The 7,500-nt window shown below is 40.9% G+C and overlaps 1 protein-coding gene across 1 annotated transcript in view; it reads left to right on the top strand.

Annotated features, from left to right (window-relative positions):
• LOC122789408 (selenoprotein T2-like) overlaps positions 1-6,261 on the top strand; it is a 122,843-nt gene extending 116,582 nt beyond the window's left edge. The window contains exon 6 of the mRNA XM_044056833.1: positions 5,867-6,261. The gene's annotated coding sequence lies outside the window, so the exon portion shown is untranslated. The remainder of the gene's footprint in view (positions 1-5,866) is intronic.
• Positions 6,262-7,500: the final 1,239 nt, after the last annotated feature.

Here is a 7,500-nt window from a genome sequence, read left to right as displayed (position 1 = left end):
ATTATTTTAGTCTGACTAGGAAATTCATTTGAGGAATCTGTTAAAAAGACATGCAGAACAGAAGGAAAAGTTAAGGTTTTCAGTGGTGGGAAAAATGTTGGTCTGGAACTGGGCCAGAAGCAGTAGGTGTTAACATTTTTTTGTGCTGTCTTTATTATTGCAGTATTTTTAAGTTTTCTGCAAATATTCCAAGCATTTTTGGAGAGTGTCAATTATGGTGCAAGATTTTATTCTGGGTTAAGGTACTGGATTCTTAGGAGAAGCTGATGCTGTTTAGAAAATCTGTTTTATTGAAACAGAACCTTATTTTGTCATAATGTTGTAGAGATGAAGGTTAACACATTTGTTAAATCTGCTGAACTATAATGCAGAGTGAAAAAGTCTGGTTAGTTAGAATAGTATCCATCTGGAAGATTCTGACAGAATAATTGGTTATATGGTGATACAAGAGTTATTCCCCGCTTATGTGATTAAACATGCAATGTGGATTTCAGAAACCCAAGAGATTTGAATTAATACCCATTGGAAGTAGTAAAATGGTTTTGAAAAAGGGAGGTGGTTCTGTGGCTGTGGAAGGAAAAAAGAGATTGTGCCATCTTTTGGGAGCAATTGAGGATAGGCTATGTCATTTTGGGATTCGGGGTTGTCCTAGTTTCTGAAAAAGTACAGTACTGTTTTTTATTATGTTTTATTGCATTAAGCTTTACATTACTGTCCTGATGTCTATAATTTGTATTAATAATGTCTTGTTGGTGAGTGCGATTGTCATCTGGAGTGTTGCTGGCAGTCCCAAGTTTGCAGTTATCAGCTGACTTGGTCAGCCAGGAACCCTTGACATCAGTAAAATTTATGCTGATTAGTGTGGTCCTAGAACAGAGCCTTAGGGACATGGCTGTTTGGCTACCAGCAGAATCCACTTCCCTTTTTGAGGAAGGATGAGTGGATGTGCTCTGTAGACCTTCAAGATAGCAAGGCAATCCAGAGGGTTTCTCTGTTTCAGCTGGGAGCCAGTGATTTTCATATCGGAACACTGTCCTTTGATCTTGCCACATTCACCAGATGTGTACCAGTTGTGGCAGTTTAACGCTGGATGATTTTCTGGTGTTCCCCTATTTAGAAGACTGGCTTCTCACCTCACCCACCAACGATCCACTTGTCCAGTTCAGGGACATCTTGCTCCAGCTAGCTCCATACTTGGATATCACAATAAATCTAAGCAAAAGCCAGCTGACACAGACAATACAATTCGTAGGTGCCACCTTGATTATAACTACCCAAATTGCCATGCCTCCAGAATCACGAGTTCTGTCTCTCCTTCACTAAACATGCAAGGTCCTTTCTTCTTCTTCAAGCCCTCCAGAGAGAGAAATTGCCTTTTGGGTTCAGTGGCTGCTTCATTCACTTTGGTACCTGAAGCAAGATTTTACTTGAGCAGTCTGTAGTGGATCCTGTTTGCTCAATAATTCATTGGTGTCTGCATTTTCCCATCTGCCTCACACCAATATGTAGTAGTCACATTCATTGGTGGTTGATGTCTCCAATAGTTACATGGGGTTGACCTTTCATCCTTCCATCCTGATAGTAACTGTGACCACAGACACTTCTCTTTTATTTTGAAGGGAGGATGGTTCAAGGCATATGGATGTTGATGGGGGCCAGGCTTCACATTAACATTCTTGGAGATGAGAACAGTCCTCCTAGCACTGTATGCATTGCAGCACTCCCTCCTGAAGGGTGTGACATCTCTCCAGATGGACAACATTGCAGTGGTATGATGTATTAACAAACAAGGGGAAACCATTCATGGCCATTATGCTGGGAAGTCATGAAGGTATGGCAATGGGCAGTGACTTCTCAACACTTTCTGGTGGCATGGCATATCCAGAGGAGTGCCAGTTTCTTGGCAGGCAAACTGAGCAGTTCTAGCCTTCTGCTTCATGAATGGTCCTTCAACCAGTCCTTGGCCACTATGATTTTTAGTCACTCGGACCAGCCATGCTGCGAACATTTTACCTTATGCCTCAGCACCATGTGCAACAGCTACTTGGCCATGTCCATCTCCTTCCTCTGACCTAAATTGTCATGTAGTGATTCTGTGCTGATCCCAGACCCTTGTCATGTTTTCAGCATTGAGCTAATTCCTCACCCTTTTTCTCTCATTTGTTATGTCACCCCTAATTTTTTTTATGGCATCTGTTAATAAAGTGTCAATTTAGAAGTGGACAGACTCCATCTGAGGTATTGTAAGGAAAGAAGGGAATTATGGCTGGAGGAGGAGCTTGAACCCAGATCCAAGAGCAAGGTCAGATCCGATATCTCATCTGTTGAGTTGGATGGAAGAAGGCAACGTGGATCTAGCATTATGAAAAGTTCATAACTTTCTTTTTTGAAACTTTCTGTCATGTTGAGAATTGTAAAGAGCACACTACTCTTATACATTAACGCTGTAGCAGATCTGGAAGGTTAGTAGTGTAGAACTCCCAAGCAGGCTACATGCTCAGATTGTGAAACTTCCATTGGAGTTTCCAACAGAAGTTTTAATTTAAGATTTACTGAAAATACAGTAGTTTTCATGGCCCAGTAATTATTAATGAAACAAACATGCCATTAAAGAGTACCAAACATGGATGCTATTTGAAGCTGAAGTCTTAGCATTACATCAACAGCATGTGGAACGCATGCTTGAAGATAATGAGGGGAAAGTAAAAAGGGCATCCGTTTACGTCAAGTAATTATCTGAAAGCAATTGAATTGCAGCTGAAGATATGCTGACCCAGCCCCATACAGTGGCCATCCCTCCTAAGTGTGTGATTTCTCTGAATCCTTGCCCCTATCAAAACTTCAGTGGAAGATCCACCCAACATATTCCCTCTCCCAAGGATTAGCATGCCCATCCATCTCTGCCTTTGAAATCAAGCACCCATAATGTTCGTTAAACTCTGGTCACCTGGACTGTGTTGAGAACACTGAAAAAGTCATATTTTTGAAGCCGGACATCAAAGTTATTCTCAGACAAACTGGTGTCTCAGTAGCTTTATCTTGTGAACCCACAGTATTTGTAGTTTAGCCATTTGCTAAATTTCCAGTTATGTCCTCAAAGTCCTGTTTTGGTTATGTTTATAGAAATCTGGATATTTTGCTTATTTTTAATTGCTTACAGACAACCTTTAGACCATAGCAGCTGGATGCTAAGTATCACAGACAGTTTTAATCATCTTTATATTGGATCTCAGATGCCACTGTATGCAGTAGCATTGACCTCACAACATTTTCATGAGTGTGTATTCATGCAGATATGCAAACATTGGCAGCTTCCATAATTTCTGTTTTAAATACTTTAACAAATGCTTCTAGGACACTAAGGAGGGAGAAAATGACCTGTACCGACTAGCTAGACAGAGGGACCGAGCTAGTAAAGATGTGCAGCAGGTAAGGGTGATAAAGGATAATGAGGGAAACGTACTCGCAAGTGAGGAGAGTGTGTTGAGCAGATGGAAAGAGTACTTTGAGGGGTTGATGAATGAAGAGAATGAGAAAGTGAGAGAGAAGGTTGGATGATGTGATGATAGTGAATCAGGAAGTGCAACGGATTAGCAAGCAGGAAGTAAGGACAGCTATGAAGAGGATGAAGACTGGAAAGGCTGTTGGTCCAGATGACATACCTGTGGAAGCATGAAGGTGTGTAGGTGAAATGTGAAATGGCAGTGGAGTTTTTAACTAGATTGTTTAATGAAATCTTGGAAAGAGGATGCCTGAGGAATGGAGAAAGTGTTTTGGTACTAATTTTTAAGAATAAGGGTGATGTGCAGAGCTGTAGTAACTACAGAGGGATTAAGTTGATTAGGCACAGCATGAAGTTATGGGAAAGAGTAGTGAAAGCTAGGTTAAGAAGGGAGGTGATGATTAGTGATCAGCAGTATGGTTTCATGCCAGGAAAGAGCACTACAAATGCGATGTTTGCTCTGAAAGCGTTGATGGAGAAGGAAAGAGAAGGACAGAAGGAGTTGTCTTGTGTCTTTGTTGACTTAGAGAAAGCATATGACAGGGTGCCTAGAGAGGAGTTGTGGTATTATATGAGGAAGTCTGGAGTGTCAGAGAAGTATGTAAGTGTGGTACAGGATATGTACAAGGGTAGTGTGACAGCGGTGAGGTCTGCTGTGGGAGTGACGGATGCGTTTAAGGTGGAGGTGGAATTACATCAAGGATCAGCATTGAGCCCTTTCTTATTTGCAGTGGTGTTGGACAGGTTGACAGAAGAGATCAGACAGGAGTCCCTGTGGACAATGATGTTTGCAGATAACATTGTGATCTGAAGTGAGATTAGGGAACAGGTGGAGGAGACCCTGGAGAAGTGGAGATATGCTCTAGAGAGAAGAGGAATGAAGGTCAGCAGGACGAAGACAGATTATATTTGTGTGAATGAGAGAGAAGGATAGAGGAATGGTGAGGATACAGGGAGTAGAGGTGAGGTGGATGAGTTTAAATACTTGGGTTCAGCAGTTCAGAGTAATGTTGAGTGTGGAAGAGAGGTGAAGAAGAGAGTACAAGCAGGATGGAGTGGGTGGAGAAGTGTCAGAAGTGATTTGTGACAGATGAGTACCAGCAAGAGTGAAAGGAAAGGTCTGCAAGAGGGTAGTGAGACCAGCTATGTTATATGGGTTGGAGACGGTGGCATTGACAAAAAGGCAGGAGTCAGAGCTGGACATGGCAGAGTTAAAGATGTTAAGATTTGCACCGGGTGTGACGAGGGTGGACAGGGTTAGGAATAAGTATATTAATGGGTCAGCCCATGTTGGAAGGTTTGGAGACAAATTCAGAGAGGCAAGATTACGTTGTTTTGGACATGTGCTGAGGAGGGATGCAGAATATATTGGGAAAAAGATACGAAGGAAGAAGCTGACAGGTGAAGAGGAAGGCCTAAGATGAGGTTTATGGATGTAGTGAGAGAGGACATGCAGGTGGTTGGTGTGACAGAGCAAGATGCAGAGGACAGGAAGAAATGGAAACAGATGATCTGCTGTGGCAGCCCCTAATGGGAGCAGCCGAAAGAAGAAGAACAAATGCTTCTGGGGCTTTTGCAGAAAAAAGGCATTGGCTGAAATTAAAGTTAGTCACCAAATTATAAATCCACGGTAGTTTGCGCCTGTGAGTCTTGACTGCATTAAAAAGCTATGGGATGATTTTAGCACACCATAAAGGCAAGAGGAGGCATTTTTAAAAATGTTTTTCATCCAGCAGGCAGACACAGAGAAGGATAGTACACATTTCATATGTGGCTGCTAAGGAACCTCCGAGTGGTGTGCATGTGGACTACTGATGCTTGAGGAAAAATAACTCCTGATGATCCTAGTAGTCGCAGGACAGTGTTACTTTTGAGCTGTTTACCTTTAAAAACTCAGCCAATTTTGAAAGATTCTTTCAGGTTATACAGAGTGTTAGGGGTCAGAAGGTAATGCATTTGCTTTGAATGTTCGCCACCCCATTCAGATAGAAGAAGGATGGAATGCATTATTGGGGAAATAAGTTTTCTATAAATAACAGTACTGACATTCTTAGACCAAGCAGAAAGCTTCACTGAATGATTTATCTCATTGTCTGAACTCATTCCAGTAGGCCCTATTAATAATTTACAGGAATGGTGGTACTATACCAGAACTGTACCTGTGAATGATAAAAATGTCAAACGTGTGATAAGGCATATGTGTAAGTGTCATTTGTCTACCAGCTCTTGATTTCTGTACTTGTAAAAACCAACATTAGTCTTTGTGGCTATATCCCGAGTCCTGTTTCCCTCCCCAGATGTTATGTTCAGTAATTGCTCATTACAGAGCATCCTTTATTAATGCAGTTTTTTCTTTCTTTACAGATCTCAGAAGCTGAATAATCCTCATGTGGCTGATTTGTAGTGGATTGATGAAGGAGTGCACTGAAAACAGATACCTGTAAGTGCAGTCCGGATGGAACTGTTCGCTGCATGAACTGCTGCTCAGGGAACATTCACTTCTCGATCCTGTACTTGGGACAGAAATTATTCAATACATTGTGCTACTGAGAACTCAGATGTAAAAATTTAGTATTTAAAAAAGTTGTTTACTTTCTTTTTTTTCTTTTACTGCCCATTTCATCCTCGCATTCTTCTGTAACAGAATAATCACATTTTGTCTCCACACCATTCCTCCTCCTGGGTCTACAACATGTATTGATTCTGGAATTTAAAGGTTTGTCTTTTTTCATAAATAAATTCAGTTGGTAATATGGTCATTCTTAAGTCTTCATAATGTGTGTTATTTGTGAAGATGATTTTATTGCTTAGAGTGCAGCTATGCCTTCTGAAGAGAAGGGCATTACTATAACTGGTATAAATGCATTGTGAATCAGTAAATGTGAGCAGTAAGCCCTATTTTTGAGATAATTGCATGTCTTTTATTTCATAAGCACCAGCTTTACCCAATGATATGATGAGCACTTTAGTGGAAGCTGTTTATGTAGTTTGTATCAACTGAGGCAGCTATTAGAAACTTGACTTTTAAAACTCCACCTCAGACCAGGTAGATTTGCACTGCAGTTATGTTTGTACTTGAGAACATCTGACTTTTACTCATTCAACAGCCGACATTGTTATTCCTCTGGTTTTGCTGTTAGATATAAACAGTTTCTTCCAATTTATGTCAATTCTTCTCTGGTGGTTTAGTTTAATGGTTAGGAGTTAACAAGGTCTGAATTATTCCCTCTGTATGGGAGCTTGATTGCAACAGATTATTTTGCTTCATTAGTGGTGGTGCTGCGGTAGCATTGTCGCCTCACAGTAACACGCTGTCTGGTTCAATTCTCAGCTAGAGCGTCTTCTGCGTGGAGACGTGCGTGAATGGGCATACCTTCGTTGAAGGTTGTGCGTCAGGGCTGGTAACTCGGCATGTAAAAATAGACTACCTGTCATTAGCTGACCGGAGTTCCGCTGTGTTGACCCCTAACCGGGAAAAGCTGAAAGACACAAGTGTTCTGTCATCTCTGTAATATCAAATTAAACCTTTTGATTAGCTGCTGAAAATAGGCATCTGTATCTTTGGAGTCTTACTTATTTATCAGTATGTGTATACATTGTCACTCTGTCACATACACATTCGCATACACGAAAATACACACAATTTGCAGGTTGTCAGCAGGTTTGCACAGTGACCTGCTGACCTACCAGTGACGTAGCCATGCGTTCATTAACCCAGTTCAGAATTTTAACTCATTGCATTCGAGTGACGCCTCCAGGTGCATCTGCAGTTACCTCCTACTCCAGGACAACTGTTTTGAGTATGTACCTTTAACTCCTAGTGGGTGTGGCCTGAGCCTTTAAACATGAAGTTATCACCTTACAATTCTAACAAATACTCATTGTCAGAGGTGAAATATCAATACACTTGTGTTTGCCCAATTTTTTTAAAAAAAAGTTTAATTTTTTTTTTCAAAGAAAAAAAATAAAAAATTATGAAACCTTGTTTTTTTCCCAAA

The sequence above is a fragment of the Protopterus annectens genome, chromosome 14.part0 (assembly GCF_019279795.1).
Source record: "Protopterus annectens isolate FY-2018-M chromosome 14.part0, PAN1.0, whole genome shotgun sequence".
Taxonomy (NCBI): Eukaryota; Metazoa; Chordata; order Ceratodontiformes; family Protopteridae; genus Protopterus; species Protopterus annectens.
Note: the sequence above shows the minus strand (reverse complement) of the source record. Positions and strands in the feature narration are given on the sequence as shown.